Source organism: Bison bison, unplaced genomic scaffold (assembly GCF_000754665.1).
Source record: "Bison bison bison isolate TAMUID 2011002044 unplaced genomic scaffold, Bison_UMD1.0 scf7180017862139, whole genome shotgun sequence".
NCBI lineage: Eukaryota > Metazoa > Chordata > Mammalia > Artiodactyla > Bovidae > Bison > Bison bison.
This window is the reverse complement of record NW_011492711.1, coordinates 150290-150570: the sequence shown is the minus strand read 5'-3', so window position 1 is coordinate 150570 and position 281 is coordinate 150290.

Sequence of the window (281 nt, the reverse complement as noted above, 5' to 3'; positions counted from 1 at the left end):
AGTTGCTTCATTTGCTATTATTTTCTCCCATTCTGAAAGCTGTCTTTTCACCTTGCTAATAGTTTCCTTAGTTGTGCAGAAGCTTTTAAGTTCAATTAGGTCCCATTTGTTTATTTTTGCTTTCATTTCCAATATTCTGGCAGGTGGGTCATAGAGGATCCTGCTGTGATGTATGTCGGAGAGTGTTTTGCCTATGTTCTCCTCTAGGAGTTTTATAGTTTCTGGTCTTACGTTTAGATCTTTAATCCATTTTGAGTTTATTTTTGTGTATGGTGTTAGAA